General features: G+C 43.1%; 1 non-coding gene across 1 annotated transcript; it reads right to left on the bottom strand.

The window, feature by feature from the left end:
* Window positions 1-6,930: 6,930 nt before the first annotated feature.
* Window positions 6,931-7,034, bottom strand: LOC129135588 (U6 spliceosomal RNA). The gene has a single exon (XR_008536562.1). It is a non-coding gene; the product is annotated as a U6 spliceosomal RNA (small nuclear RNA).
* Window positions 7,035-15,042: the final 8,008 nt, after the last annotated feature.

Below are 15,042 nucleotides of genomic sequence, written 5' to 3'. Positions count from 1 at the left end.
GCCCAGCAACTCCCTGGCCTCCTCACTGACTTTGCTCCCTCTATCCCTTTGCTCCACTGGCCTCCTTCCAGAGCCTCAGACACACCAGAGAGTTTCCTCCTTTATCCAACAGGATAAAGATCCTGTTGACTCAGCCTACAATGCTCTTCCCTCAGCACCTTGGCCAGCTCCATCACCTCCTTCAAACTTTTGCTCAATATTCACTTATGAGGCCAACCCTGACCACTCTACTTAACATTGCCATCTGTCCCCATTCCCACCATGCTCATTTCTTTCTTTCTTTTTGAAACAAGGTCTTGCTTTATTGCCCAGGCTGGAGTACACTGGTGCAATCACAGCTCACAGCAACTTCAACCTCCCAGGCTTAAACAATCCTCCCGCCTCAGCCTCCCTAGGAACTGAGACTACAGCTGCATGCCACAACACCTAGCTTTTTTTTTTTTTTTTTTTTTTTTTTTTTTTTTTTTTTGAGACGGAGTCTTGGTCACCCAGGCTGAAGTGTAAGGGTGTGATCTTGGCTCACTGCAATGTCTGCCTTTTGGGTTCAAGTGATTCTCTGCCTCAGCCTCCCGAGTAGCTGGGATTACAGGTACCCACCAACACACCTGGCTAATGTTTGTATTTTTAGTAGAGATGGGGTTTCACCATCTTGGCTAGGCTGGTCTTGAACTTCTGACCTCGTGATCCACCCTCCTCGGCCTCCCAAAGTGCTGGGATTACGAATGTGAGCCACTGCACCTGGCCTTTAAAAAAATTTTTTTTTAGACATGAGGTCTCATTATGTTGCCCAGGCTGGTCTTAAACTCCTGGGCTTAAGCGATCCTCCTACCTCAGCCTCCTAAAGTTCTGGGATTACAGGCGTGAGCAACTGTAACATGAGGTCCCAGCTTCATGTTCATTTTTTGTTGTTGCTACAACAAAGTACCCTACATTTAGTGGCTTCAAACACCACAAATCTACCATCTTACAGTTCTGGGGGTCAGAAGCCCAACTAGGTCTATTAAGGCTAAAGTCAAGGTGTCAGAGGGGCTGCATTCCTTCTGGGGGAGGCTCTAGACAGAATGTGCTCCTTTGCCTTTTCTAGCTTCTAGAAGCCACCCCCATTCCTTGACTTACCTCGTGATTCCATATTCAAGGCCAGAAGTGCAGCATCTTCAAATCTCCCTCTCTGACCTCTTCTTCCATTACCACATCACTTTCTCTAATTCTGACTCTCCTACCTCCTTCTCTTATAAGATCCTTGTGATTGGTGGGTATGGGGGCTCCCATCTGTAATCCCAACATTTTGGGAGGCCAAAGAGGAAGGATTGCTTGAGGCCAAGAGTTAGAGATCAGCCTGGGGAAAATAGGAAGACCCTGCCTTTACAAAATTAAAATCAAAATCAGCTGGACATGGTGATGCACGCCTGTAGTTCCAGCTACTGGAGAGGCTAAGGTGGGAGGATCGCTTTAGCCTAGGAGGTCATGGCTGCAGTGAGCTATGATCACATCACTGCACTCCAGCCTCAGTGGCAGAGTGAGACTCTGTCTCAAATATAAGAAAAGAAATATACATTTGGTCTCTGCCCCTGGTTCCTGGCATAAAGCTTCCAAAGCTCTTATAAAGCCCTTCGTGACAGAGGTAATAGGAGCATTTTCTGTTTTGATATTTAGTCTTAGTCCCAGGTTCCTGACACAAGGGCCTCTAAGGTCTTTCAGATCTGCAGCATGGTAAGAATGCATGTGGGATGCTGTTGAGCTAACAGGGTGGCTGCAAGCTCCTAGACTGCTTCAGGAGGAGGGCTAGCTGCCAGAGAAAGCAACCACTTTTTTTTAAAGCAACCGTTTTTTTTTTTAAACGGAGTCTGGCTCTTATAGCCCAGGCTGGAGTGCAATGGCACAATCTCAGCTCACTGCAACCTCCACCTCCCGGGTTCAAGCAATTCTCCTGCCTCAGCCTCCCGAGTAACTGGAATTACAGGGATGTGCCACAACGCCTAGCTAATTGTTGTTATTTTTAGTAGAAACGGGGTTTCACCATGTTGGTCAGGCTGGTCTCAAACTCCTGACCTCAAGTGGTCCATGTGCGTCAGCCTTCCAAACTGCTAGGATTACAGGAGTGAGCCACCGCACCTGGCCCCAACTACATTTTTTGAGGCTTGGAACTTTCAGCCTCACCTGCTGAACTCCAAGAGGCAAAAGGAACTGGAGATTGACTTAACTACCAATGGCCAATGATTTTATCAATCATGCCTCCATAAAAACCCAAACAGCAGGGTTTGGAGAGCTTCTGTGTTGCTAAACACAAGGAGGTCCTGGGAGGGTAGTGTGCCCAACAGAGGGCATGGAAGCTCTGTGCCCCTCCCCACTTACCTTGTCCTGTGCATCTCTTTCATTGGCTGTTCCTGAGATGGAGCCATTACATTGAGCCAGTAATAGAAAATAAGGTGGCCAGATGCGCTGGCTCATGACTGTAATCCCAGCACTTTGGGAGGCAGAGGTGGGCGGAATCACTGGAGCCTAGGAATTTGAGACCAGCCTGGGCAACATAAGAAGACCCCATCTATACAAAAAATAAAAGAAATTAGCCAGATGTGGTGGTGGGAACCCTGTAATTCCAGCTACTTGAGAGGCTGAAGCAGGAGAATCACTTGAGCCCTGGAGGTTGAGGCTTCAATGAGCTATGATTGCACCACTGCACACCAGCCTGGACAACAGAGCGAGGCCCTGTCTCTTAAAAAGAAAAGAAAAACACCTGTTTTTCTAAGTTCTGTGAGTTGTTCTAGTAAATAATTAAACTCAAGAAGAGGGTCATGGGAAACCCTGATTTCTAACTGGTTGGTCAAAATACAGGTGACAACCTAGGACTTGCAACTGGCATCTGAAGTGAGGGTGGTCTTGCGGGACTGAGCCCCTAACCTGTGGGTTCTGCGCTAACTCTAGGCAGTGTCAGAATGAAATTGTGGGATATGCGGTTGGTATCCAGAGAGTTGGAGAATTGGTGTAGAAACTCCGCACACACATTTGGTCAGAAGTCTGTGAGTAGAGAGAAAGGTGTTGCGGGAAGTCAGGGACCCTGAACAGAGGGACCGGCTGAAGCCACAGCAGAAGAACATAAATTGTGAAGATTTCATGGACATTTATTAGTTCCCCAAATTAATACTTCTATAATTTCTTATGCCTGTCTTTACTGCAATCTCTGAACATAAATTGTGAAGATTTCATGGACACTTATCACTTCCCCAATCAATACCCCTGTGATTTCCTATGCCTGTCTTTAATCTCTTAATCCGGTCATCTTCGTAAGCCGAGGATGAATGTCCCTGCAGGACCCTGTGATAATTGCGTTAACTGCACAAGTTGTTTAAACAATATGAAACCTGGGCACCTTGAAAAAAGAACAGGGTAACAGCAATTTCAGGGAACAAGGGAGATAACCTTAAACTCTGGCTGCCTGTGGGCCGCGTGGAACAGAGCCATATTTCTCTTCTTTCAAAAGCAAATAGGAGAAATATTGCTGAGTTCTTTTTCTCAGCAAAGAACATCCCTGAGAAAGAGAATGCATCCCTAAGGGGAGGCCTCTGAAATGGCTGCTTTGGGGACGGCTGTCTTTTATAGTCGTAGATAAGGGATGAAATAAGCCCTGGGCTCACGTGGCGCTCCCAGGCTTATCAAGACGAGGAAATTCCCGCCTAATAAATTTTGGTCAGATGGGTTGTCTGCTCTCAACCCCTTTCTCCTGATAAGATGTTATCAATGACAATGCGTGCCCGAAACTTCATTAGCAATTTTAATTTCGCCCCAGTCCTGTGGTCCTGTGATCTTGCCCTGCCTCCATTTGCCTTGTGATATTTTATTACCTTGTGAAGCATGTGATCTCTGTGACCCACACCCTATTCGTACACTCCCTCCCCTTTTGAAAATCACTAATAAAAACTTGTTGGTTTTGTGGCTTGGGGGGCATCACGGAACCTGCCGACATGTGATGTCTCCCCTGGACACCCAGTTTTAAAATTTCTCTCTTTTGTACTCTTTCCTTTTATTTCTCAGACCGGCCGACACTCAGGGAAAACAGAAAAGAACCTACATGAAATATCGGGGTGAATTTCCCCCGATATCACATGGGCTCTTCTCTCACCTGTCTACCTGCTTAACTGCATAGGAGAGGCAATGCATGGTGCTCATGAACACAGCAAGCATTAAAGTCAGACCAGACTAACATTTGACTCAGTCTTAATATTCAGGTGATCTTGGGCAAATCGCTCATTAACCCCAAGTCTTCATCATTTTGTGCATATAATGGGGATAACTGTGGCATCCACCTGTTTTTGTGAGAATCAATGAAATATTATGCTTGATTTATTGTGATCATGATACTATCTGACAAGGGCAGTGATGCATGATAACATCAAAAAATTAGAAACTGTAATGAGGTCTCTTGGGCAAAATTCCATACAAGCAAATGAGCGTCTCTCCAAAGCATTCCTGCCACACTTAATTCACCATTCCCTGAACAAAATGTGCCATCTTCATTGTTCAGGTCTGTATAGTGCTGGTTTACCTGCCTGGGCAACCCACTCCATCCCATCCCAGCCCAATCCCCATCCCTCCACCTCCCCTTTCCCTCCCCACTCCCATACAACTCTTCCTCATCTTTCAGGACTTGGCTTCAATGTCACCTTAACTGGAAGCTTCTCTCACTCTCCAGAAAAGCTTCCCATTGCACTTGATGCATGCACTATTATTTGACCATTTTTGAGTTACAGTCCAAGTCTTTTTGTACCTGAATAACATGTTTCCCAGTCAGTCTCTCTTCCTGGATTCAGAAGTCTTTCATGGTAGGTCCAGCTAGAAGTAACAAAAAGACATTCTAAAAAAAAAAAAAAAAAAAAAGAGGGATGGCACAGACAGACATCAGCACTTAAAAGTTTTAAATGGTATGTGAAAAACAAAATTTAAGCGCTTCTAGGAGAAACGTAGGAGAGAAGGTGTTACTGGAAATATGATAGAAGGTTAATTTTTATTTTATTTTATTTTTAGAGAAAGGGTCTTGCTCTATCGCCTAGGCTGGACTGCAGTGGTGCAATCACAGTTAACTGCAGCCTCAACCTCCAGGGCTTAAGCAATATTCCCATCTAATTTTTATTTTGTTTAAGAAATGCAGTCTTGCTCTTAGCAAAGCTAAAGTGCAATGGTGTGATCATAGCTTACTGCAGCCTCAACCTTCTAGACTCAAGTGATCCTCCAGTCTTAGCCTCCCCAGTAGCTGGGACTACAGGTGTGCACTGCAACGTGTAGCTCATTATTTTTTTTTAAATTTTTAGTAGAGACAAAGTGTTGCTATGTTGACCAGGTTGATGGTGATCTCCTACACTCAGGCAGTTCTCTCACCTCAGCCTTCCAAAGTGCTGGGATTACAGGTATGAGCTGCCACACCTGGCTGAGGGGGTTAATTTTTAATTATATAAAGAGCTCAAAGCAAATATTAGAAGGAGCCTAAATGCCTCCAGCAGTTGACTGGTACTGGTAAATTGTGATACATCCATATAATAAAATATCATGCAACCATGAAAAGGATTAAGATAGATCAATAGGTATTGGCACAAATGTCCACGAAATATGAAAATGTGAAATGATGTTCAATCACCATGTACATATCTTGAAGGATATGGCCCATTTTCTCAATAGCAATTATTTCCTGAGATAAGATTATGGGTCTAAAGAGTGAAGGACATTTTTCACTTATTTAAAAGTATTTACTATTTTTATAATTTAATAAAAGATTAAACAGATCATTGAATTAGTAAAAGACAAAGTAACTCTATAAATAAATGGAAAAGACACAGATACCCCAGGCATGTTGGCTTATGCTTATAATACCAGTACTTTGGGAGGGGGTGGTGGGGGCATTGCTTGAGGCCAGGAGTTCCAGACCAGCCTAAGAAACAAAGCAAGACCTCGTCTCTAGTAAAAATAAAAAAATAAAAATAATTGGCCAGGCATAGTGGCAGGTACCTATAGTCCCAATTACTGAGGTGGAAGGATCACCTGAGCCTAGGAGGTCAAGGCTGCAGTGAGTTGAGACTGTGCCACTACACTCAAGCCTAGGAGACACAGCGAGACTTCATCTCAAAAAAAAAAAAAAAAAAAAAAGGACAATAAAGAAATAAAGCTAATAAGCTAACATAAAGAAAGACAAAATATGTGACAAATAGGCTGGGCGCATAGCTCACAGCTGTAATCAAGCACTTTGGGAGGCCAAGGCGGGTAGATCACGAGGTCAGGAGTTCGAGACCAGCCTGATCAACATGGTGAAACCCCATTTCTACTAAAAATACAAAAATTAGCTGGGCATGGTGGCATGTGCCTGTAATCCCAGCTACTCAGGAGGCTGAGGCAGGAGAATCGCTTGAACCTGGGAGGCAGAGGTTGCAGTGAGCCGAGATCACAACACTGCACTCCAGCCTGGTCGACAGAGCGAGACTGCGTCTCAAAAAAAAAAAAAAGGGTGACAAAGTAATAATATGAGGTCTTTCATTTATCACACAGAAAATAACTTGTTAAATTATAATACCTGTGTGGGCGAAGGTACAGTGAAATGGCCATTTTCTTGTAGTATTAGTGGTGTTTAAAATGTATATAAGCCTTCCAGGATAAAGCTTGGAAATTTTTTTTAAATCATACAGACAGTGACTCATTATACTGCCTCCTCCAACTCCTGGCCTCAAGCAATCCTCCCACCTCAGCCTCCCAAAGTGCTGGAATTACAGGCTGACAGCCACCATGCCTGAAAGCTTTGCAATTTACATCAAGGGTAGTAAGAATGCTCATGCCCTGTGACTCACAGTAATCTCACTTCTGGAAATTTCATCTTTGGATATAATTCAAACTAAACAAAAGGTCATATGCACAAACACAGTGAAAATCTGGGAGTAATTTTTTTCTTTTTTAAAAAATACGGAATGCTTCACAAATTTGCACGTCATTCTTTCACAGAGGCCATGCCAATCTCTCTATTGTTCCAACTTAAGTATGTGTGCTACTGAGGCAAGCATGAGTAATTTAAGATAGAGTGGTTAAGTGAAATAAGGAAGAATTATGGAGAATTTAAAAATCTATGCTATTTATAGGCACCTAGTAACAGCTCAGTAAATATTAGCTGCTACTATTATTATTTTTATGGTAATTTCACTCAATTAAAAATTGTCATTAAAAATTACCACTGTCATGGAACATAATGTCTCCTACAGTATAATTGTACAATACAGATACAAACAGATACAATTTGTCCCTTGGTATATGGGGGGATTAGTTCCAGCTCTCCCATTTCTGTGTATACCAAAATCCATGCATACTCAAGTTTTCGAAGTCAGTCCTGTGGAATCCACATATAACACAAATGGGAAAATTAGTGAGGTGTGGTGACAAGCACCTGTAGTCCCAGCTACTTGTGAGGCTGAGGCAGGAGGATTACTTGAGCCCAGGAGGTTGAGGCTGCAGTGAGCCATAATTGCACCACTGCACTCCAGTCTGGGCAACAGAGTGAGACAGAAGGTTGACTTTTTAATAGAATTTTTCTGTTCACTTGAAGATATGGTCAAGATTGTGGCATATGAAAATTCTTCATAAAATAACTATCTAATCCAATTAATGCTGGAATTGGGAACAGCAGAAGTGTCATCTCAGAGCTACTCACAATGAAAGGTGATGTCTGGGGCTCAGGTGTGTTGAGGTCCCCATGCCTGGACTATGGGTGCTGAGTGGGATTTACTTGTCCATCCATTTTCTATATTTCAGCACTGGGAAACTAGGGTTTATCCCTCTTGATAAGATGCCATTTAAATTCCACTTCGCAAGAACCACAAATGGAAGAAAGGCCATGAAACCACAGGACAGTACTTGTTCTCAAGGGAATCTTCAGCTTAGGTGGCTCTGTAAAAGAGAAATTACATTGTTGAAAAATCGTTGCAGGTCAGGTGAGGTGGCTCATACCTATAATCCCAGCCCACTGGGAGACTAAGGCAGGAGGATCCCGTGAGGCCAGGAGTTCAAGACCAGCCTGAGCAACAGAGTGAAACCTCATCTCTACAAAAAATTAGAAAATGAACTGGGTGCGGTAAAACATTTGTATAGTCCCAGCTACTCTGGAGGCTGAAATAGGAGGATCACTTGAGCCCAGGAAGTGGAAGCTGCAGTGAGCTCTGATCTCACCACTGCACTCCAGCCTGGGTGACAGAGTGAGACCCTGTCTCAAGACACACACACACACACACACACACACACACACACACACACCCTAATCTCAGTCTGTCCAGCCTTGACTAATCAAAAGGGCCTTCTGGTTACAGAAGAGGTATGCTCTTTTGTAGGACAGGGAGAGACCAGCAAGCTTGTTCACAGACTTTTCCTCATCCTCTGCTTAGTTTTCCAAGAACCCTCACAGTGGAAATGGAGTCTCTGGGAAAATGACCTAAATCTTTGGGTTACCAGGGGAGAAATATGCCTCCTTTGTCAATTAATAAATGGAACACCTGCCTTAAAATCCAGGGAGTTCTGCTAGAATGAATCACTCCCTAAGACCCTGACCTATGCATGGAACATGAAAAACTGAAGTTTAACTGGGCGCGGTGGATCACGCCTGTAATCCCAGCACTTTGGGAGGCTGAGGCGGGCGGATCACCTGAGGTCAAAAGTTCTAGACCAGCCTGGCCAACATGGTGAAACCCCGTCTCTACTAAAAATACAAAAATTAGTTGGGCCTGGTGGTGGATGCCTGTAATCCCAGCTATTCGGGAGGCTGAGGCAGGAAAATCGCTTGAACCCGGAAGGCAGAGGTTGCAGTTACTTCTAGAAGAATTTCCATTAGCCCTCTGAAATCCTTCAACATTCATGAAGGCCAAAGAGTTTTCACCTAATTTAATCTGATGGGTATGTGACAAGAGTCTTTCTAGGGAATAGAGACTCCCAAACCGTTCAGCTGGGAAGTGAGGAGAGAATTTGTTACTCTAAATCAAAGGGAAATGAAAAGAGGCCAATACAGAATGTCATTATTCTTTCTTGGCGGGGAATGGATTCCAGAGTCATTCTGTGACCTTTACATGACCTCCTTATTAGCATCTAAAAGCTTCCAGTGTAGGATGCAGCCAGCTAGGTTCTCTTCTAATGTAATAAAATTTGCTTCAGCAAATCTTATGCAGAGCCATCTCCAGACTCCAGAAATAATAGGCTATAAATTACTGGATCTCCGATTTGATATAATGAAGTATAAGCACGATCCTGAATGACTCCTCTACATACTACTCTGGGTGGCTTGAAGTGAATTTGATACAAGAACTGGAGCGAGCGCAAAGCCGAGCTAGATCTAGGATTAATGTGCTTGGGCCCAGCTCCTCACTACTCACCTATGAGTCCAGTTCCAGAACCCAAGTAGAGGGTGGGGAAACAAGGCTTCTGACTTTTTTCCCTAATGTCTGCATCTCTTTCACATTTCTTATCATCTTGCAAAGAAACTAAACAGGCTCAACTGAAATAACTAAATGATTAAACCCTATACAGAGAATCTCCAAAGACTGACAAAATATCATTCAAGACTGTTACACAGACAACCTTGAGGATGACTTGATGTACCAGTGATCTACAATATTTGGGATCATTCCAAATTCCCGTCAAGGATCTGCCTATATCAACACAAGAGCCAAAGACCAACCATTCAAATGGGCCCTGCTGCCAAGCATTTTTTTTTCTTTTTTTACAATGCCATCTCTTCATATTGTTCCATTTAACAAAACTGCAGCCCTTCATCTATCCTTAAGTCCCTTGGCCAATGGTACAGAGCCAGAGTATGCTACTCCCTGGCAGGAAATCAACAGGATGACCTACTAAACACCATTCAGAAGATGCTAAGACCCATGAATTGCAACAGGAAAGAAAAGACAGAGAATTAGTCAGACAGGTACATGCTGTGCCAAAAATGCACTACCGCCCCCACCCAATTCTGCCTAATCCTAGCTGGGCTGACACCAACCTGATGAGACAGGCCTATAAGATCTCAAACTAAAACAGAAACTCCTGAACTGGGTTCTTTCGAACCCAGGAAGCAGCAGTAAATCATTAAAGAACAGGTAAGTTCTTAAGGTGAGGGAGAGTTTCAGATAAATGGAATGCCGGTAGAACACAGGGCCCAAAGGAGCAAAAGTTAACCTAAGCCCAGGTAGAACCTTGTTTACTAGAGTATTAGGCATGGGTTGGGGCAACTATTCTAACCAGAAAAACTGGCTTCAGTGAGGGCAAGTTGGCAATCCAAGGTATAGCATGCATAGGGCTGGCAAAATTCAGGGTGACTGAAGCAAAAGCTTCAGAACCAGAAAGACCACATCTAGGGGTAGAGCACAAAACTCTCAAGAGATGAATCTTTGTAAGAGTGAGGCAGAACTATATAGCAGTTTTAGGAGATCTGTTGGTGCCTGGCAAGAGCTCCAAACGGGCTATATGCAGGGATGCAGGCTGTAGTCTCAGGAGAGGAGGTTCACAAAAGTCATTCAGTCCAAGACCTCAAACTGTGTTCTCTACTAAAAGGAATCAAGGTTCCCTAGAGAAATGGCTGACTCCACGTATGGTGCAGTATATTGATCCTGGAACATCTTTTTTGCCAGAAAGCAAGGAAGCCATCAAAGTCCAACAGGATCACGTCAAAAAGACATGAAAGTCAACTTGAAGAGATAATTATTAACCTAGATGAGACAATGTAAGCATCCAAAACAATAAAGACTGCAATGGCCTGAAATACATCAAATGCAAACAATAATCTATGAGTTCATAATGGTATTCGGAAAAAAAACTATTGGTCATTAGAGGGAAGGTTACTAGGTCACTAACTTACTACTCTGAAAAGTGACTTAAGATGAGAGGTAGGGTGGAGAATTAGCTATTTATTCAGTTTTTCCTGTACAAACATAAATTTTTAGGGAGATTGAAGCCGATGAAACAAATCTGGAAAAATGGAGGTAACTGCTTAATCTGTGGGTTGGGTGCATGGAGGTTCAACATATTTCTTTTGTGTATATTTGAACCCCCTACAAAAAAAGCACAAGACAGAATGTGAGCCAAGCAGCTTAGGGTTTAGGCAAGGCTTCTGCCTACAAGAGACACTACGAGATGAGGGGTAGTTTTAGCCCTGATGGGCTGAGCCAACTGGAGGTATATAGGGAGGTGCTAAATTGCAGAGGTATTATGTTGCCCAGCACTTGATCAAATCCTAGATTCTAGGTCTGCTTGGTAGCATGCTTCCTAGGTAGTGGGTCTGAGGCTACCTATAGAACTTCCTTTGCAGCCATAATTTGCTCAGAAATACAAAAGTGCTTGCTCTTGAAAATGGAGTCTGTCTTTGTCCATTTCATGCTTCTATAAAAGAATACCACAGACTGCATAATTTATAAAAAGGAAAAAAGGAAGGAAGGAGGGAAGGAGGGAAAAAGGGAAGGAGGGAAGGAAAGGAAGGAAGGGAAGGAAGGGAAGGAAGGGAAAGAGGGAAAGAGGGAAGGAGGAAGGGAGGGAAGGAGGGAGGGAGAGAGAAAGGGAGGGAGGGGAAGGGAAGAAAAGGGAGGAGAAGGGAAAGGAGGAAGAAAAGGAAAGGAAAGGAAAGGAATAAATTTTATTTCTTAACAGTTCTGGATGTTAGGAAGTCCAAGGTTGAGGGGCCTGCATCTGGTAAGGGTCTTCTTGCTGCATCATCCCACTACAGAAGGCAGAAGGAAAAGAGAGTGCAAGAAAGCAAGAGGGCAAAAGGGGCTGAACTCTGTTTTATAATAAGCCCACTCTGTGATGACTAATCTATTACCACAATAACGACAGTAACTCATTCATGAAGGCTATTTTATTAGGCCCCACATCCCAACTGTTGCATTGAGGACTGAGTTTCCAGCACATAAACTTTGGGGAACACATTTAAACCATAGCAGACCACTTATGTTAATTCAACCAAGAGGAGCTGGGAAAATCAAAGGCATGAGAAAGACAGCAAAAGCTAGCAGAGAGAAATGCACAGGTTAAGGAAAAAAGTCACAATGAATCCTGTAGTGCAGGCTACTTTATCAAAAGCACCTAAAAAAGATCTCATTAACTCCCCCAGCTCACCTCCACCCACATCTAAAGAGCCACACACAGCACCACCAAAGGCAGCACAATGAGAACAGCATTCTCCTCAACAGACAAGCTGGGAGTATCTAGACAGCTGACCTCAATAGCTCCAGAACAGCCCTAAAACAGCTCCTCCCTAACCACCACTCAAGTCACCAGCTTGGAAAGTATTCAGAAAACCCAAATCCTGACACACCACTATGAAACAACTTAAAACAGCAAAGAACAACCCATTTAAACAGCAATGCCAGCTGCTGGGAAAAAAAGGAACAATGAGTAGAGGAGAAACAGACCTCCTGGGGTCCACCAAGACCCAGTCTCTCAGCTTCAGCACTTTCAAATGCAGAATCCATACCCCTCTGGGGCCTGTGGAGCTCCACAAGGCATGTTGTCCTCAAAGATAAATGAGCAGGCAAGCTGGCTAGAAAACCACTAAGGGTATTATTCTTTAAAGAATCTTTATAGGGTCAAAGAGGAATGGGTCTTAAGTGGCTATGTGAACGCCCCACAGATTCTGAGGATGATGTCAGTATCCCTTTCCAGATGTGTTTAACACTTTGCAGTCACTTGTATTCCTGCCACTGAGTGCCAGTGCTTTGCTAATTTGAACTGATTCCAGCTCACGCTGACCCCAGCTCGCTGGATGTTACCATTAGCCAAGACTGTCACCCATACTGTACCCTTTCAAAGAGTCCTAAAAACAGCTCTTCACCTACTCTTCCAAAACAAGTAAAAATGTCTGCCAAAGAAATGGGGAAAAAAGATTCAGATAGTGAAAATAATTAACATACTAACAAGAGAGCAAAAAGCAAAGGGGGAGGAGAAACTAGGAAAATCATATATGGGCTCACACTTATTTCCAAAGCTGGGCTAATGTCCTTTTGCCTGTGTCTGAATAAGGCACCAATTTTAAGCTGCTAATGAAAAAAAAAGAAAAAGAGAAAGAAGCAGGCCCAGGCCTGGCGCGGTGGCTCATGCCTGTAATCCCAGCACTTTGGGAGGCCAAGGCGGGTGGATCACCCAAGGTTAGGAGTTCTAGACCAGCCTGGTCAACATGGTGAAACACCATCTCTATTAAAATACAAAAAATTAGCCAGGCATGGTGGCGCATGCCTGTAAATCCAGCTACTCAGGAGGCTGAGGCAGGAGAATTGCTTGAACCCGGAAGGCAGAGAATGTGGTGACCTGAGATCACGCCATTGCCCTCAAGCCAGGGCAATGAGAACAAAATTCGATAAAAACAAAACAAAACAAAACAAAACAAAACCACCATAAAATAACTCAGACTTAATTAAATACAACCCTAGTGGTGAATGACTAAAGATGGATTACTCATAACAGAGATAACAGTCCAATAAGAATCCAAGAATCTTACCTTTTAATAACAAAAAAATCCTTTCCTTCGAAAGTAATATCCTCTCAAGGCCAGGAATTCCATTAGTAGAAAGCCTTCCTAAAAAACAAAATTCCTGGCCAGGCATGGGTTCATGTCTGTAATCTCAGCACTCTGGGAGGCCGAGGTGGGAAGATCACTTGACGTCAGGAGTTCGAGACTGGCCTGGCCAACGTGGTGAAACCCCATCTCCACTAAAAATACAAAAATTAGCCTGGTGTGGTGGTGGGCACCTGTAATCCCAGCAACTTGGGAGGCTAAGGCAGGAGAATTTCTTGAACCCAGGAGGCAGAGGTTGCAGTGACCAGCAAGGTTGCGCCACTGCACCCCAGCCTGGGCGATAAGAGTGAAAACTCCATCTCAAAAAAAAAAAAAAAAAAAAAAAAATTCCTTCGGGAAGGCCTTCTACATAAAAATCTTCAACATGAGACTGGAAAAAAGGGTATGGGATCATCACCGGACCTTTGGCTTTTACAGCTCAAGCTATAAGAACAAAAAGAAAAAGGGATATCATTTAAACACAGTATGTAGAAAAGAATAATTATTGAATCTGTACTGGTCTTTAACTTTTACACTTTGATCTTTAATTCTGTTATTGTGATTAAGTCCAAAGAAAAATAGTATGAGTAAAATAAAAAGAACACCAAAAATGCTAATATTCTGTTTACCAAAGTCTGTAGTGAAATATCCCATTAAATCCAAGTGCAGTGACTCACACCCATAATCCCAGCACTTTGGGAGGCTGAGGTGGGTGAATCTCCTGAAGTCAGGAGTTCGAGGCCAGCCTGGCCAACATGGTGAAACCCCAACTCTACTACAAATACAAAAATTAGGCAGGCGTGGTGGCAGAGGCCTGTAGGCCTGTAGGAGGCCGAGGCAGGGAGAATTGCTTGAACCCAGGAGGTGAGTTTGCCATGAGCTAAGAGATCATACCACTGCACTCCAGCATGGGCGACAGAACAAAACTTCAACTTACAAAAAAAACAAAACAAAACAGCTAGCAGGTGACATTTGCTACGGGGAGACTAGGGATATGATCTTGCTGCAATCCTTCCATTTTAGTAAATCTAAACAGTGTGAATCCATTCTGTTTCGTCCCCACTCCACTCCAGAGCCAAAACAAGAAAATCAATTATATTTCTATTTCTTTAAAAACATATCTAACTAAATCATCTAATTAAAAGATAATATGCATGGTTCCATACTCTAAAAGAAAACTTATGTCCTGCATATCATGGACATTTGATGAATGCTTATTCAGTTGACTGGTGTAGACTTCAATAATAACCTGTTCAATGCATTATGCCAGATGAATCTTGCATCTCAAAAGTAGAACAAATATTGTTCTTTCAGTTTTGTCTACCCATAAATGCAATATTTACTAATAAAAAGAAAATGAGTTTACTGTTCTAGAGAGTATGAGAATTTTGACAACATGAATTCTCCTGTCCTAGGACATAATTAATACTTAGAGGCATAATATTTCATGTGGAAGCTACCATTAAATCAATGTTAAGTGTTAATTACTTCACATA

This window comes from Pan troglodytes, chromosome 6 (assembly GCF_028858775.2).
Source record: "Pan troglodytes isolate AG18354 chromosome 6, NHGRI_mPanTro3-v2.0_pri, whole genome shotgun sequence".
Taxonomy (NCBI): Eukaryota; Metazoa; Chordata; class Mammalia; order Primates; family Hominidae; genus Pan; species Pan troglodytes.
Note: the sequence above shows the minus strand (reverse complement) of the source record. Positions and strands in the feature narration are given on the sequence as shown.